General features: G+C 58.6%; 1 pseudogene; it reads right to left on the bottom strand.

Annotated features, from left to right (window-relative positions):
• Nucleotides 1-502: 502 nt before the first annotated feature.
• LOC116417872 overlaps nt 503-1,615 on the bottom strand; it is a 2,816-nt pseudogene continuing 1,703 nt past the window's right edge.

Raw genomic sequence — 1,615 nt, forward strand, 5'->3', positions numbered from 1 at the left:
GGGTACGGCCCTACCCCGGTAAGGCGAATACACCCCGCCAGCCGCCACAGCCAACGGGGGTTGGTGGGCTTGGGACTCCTCACCCAGGAGCCATTCATCCCATAGCCACCCACCTGAGCGTAGGATTGGGGGGGTTTTATAGAGGACCCCACCTCGCGGCCGGGCGGTTAAGCCGAGCCCCCGCTCCCCACACCGCCAACGTACCAACGCCACGCCCTGCGAAGGTTGTTGAAGACGGTGCAAGGTTTACGGGCCAAGCGACGGCGCTCATCGCTTGGGACTAGGAACCCCGGGGTTGTCAAGCCCGGTGGCTTCCGATCCGGCGCTTCGGTTTGCGTTCCCACACTTCTCAGGGTCTCCTTTCCGCTTTCGCGGATCGGTTCCTGAGAGTGGGGTCGGCTAGCCAAAGCACCGGATCCTCCACCACTTCCTGGGTTTGGATCACTTTAGCGGAACAGGAGTTCGCTTGCGCAAACTCCTGAACTCGGGCCCCCTCGGCGCGACAAGCCAGTGATCGTGAGGGGGGGTAGATAGGGACAGTGGGAATCTCGTTAATCCATTCATGCGCGTCACTAATTAGATGACGAGGCATTTGGCTACCTTAAGAGAGTCATAGTTACTCCCGCCGTTTACCCGCGCTTGCTTGAATTTCTTCACGTTGACATTCAGAGCACTGGGCAGAAATCACATTGCGTCATCACCCGCGAGGGCCATCGCAATGCTTTGTTTTAATTAGACAGTCGGATTCCCCTAGTCCGTGCCAGTTCTGAGCTGAGCGTTGAATGGCGGCCGAAGAGAACGATCAGGACGGCGTAAACCGCCCCAAAAGCCTCGCAGCAAGGAAGATCCGCGGGAGGCCAAGGCACGGTACCGAGCTCGGATCCCGACCCCCCCGTGAAGGAGGGTCATTCACCTCGCCCAGGCCCGGCACGTCAGCCAGACCCACTTCCCGACCAAGCCCGACGCGCCCCGCTCCTCAGAGCCAATCCTTATTCCGAAGTTACGGATCCAATTTGCCGACTTCCCTTACCTACATTAGTCTATCGACTAGAGGCTCTTTACCTTGGAGACCTGCTGCGGATATGGGTACGAACCGGCGCGACACCTCCACGTGGCCCTCTCCTGGATTTTCAAGGTCCGAGGGGAAGATCCGGACACCGCCGCAACTGCGGTGCTCTTCGCGTTCCAAACCCTATCTCCCTGCTAGAGGTTTCCAGGGAACTCGAACGCTTATACAGAAAAGAAAACTCTTCCCGGATCTCCCGACGGCGTCTCCAGGTCACTTTGGGTTACCCCGACGAACACTCTTACGAGGGCCCGAATTGTATGCGGTTCCGCTGCCGGGTTCCGGAATAGGAACCGGATTCCCTTTCGCCCGACGGGTGTGCACTTTAGTCAAAAATACTTTAGAAACATACACCGTCATCGACATAGGATTTCTCCTAGGGCTTAGGATCGACTGACTCGTGTGCAACGGCTGTTCACACGAAACCCTTCTCCACGTCAGTCCTCCAGGGCCTCGCTGGAGTATTTGCTACTACCACCAAGATCTGCACCGACGGCGGCTCCAGGCAGGCTCACGCCCAGACCCTTCTGCGCACACCGCCGCGACCCT

The sequence above is a fragment of the Nasonia vitripennis genome, chromosome 5 (genome assembly GCF_009193385.2).
Source record: "Nasonia vitripennis strain AsymCx chromosome 5, Nvit_psr_1.1, whole genome shotgun sequence".
NCBI lineage: Eukaryota > Metazoa > Arthropoda > Insecta > Hymenoptera > Pteromalidae > Nasonia > Nasonia vitripennis.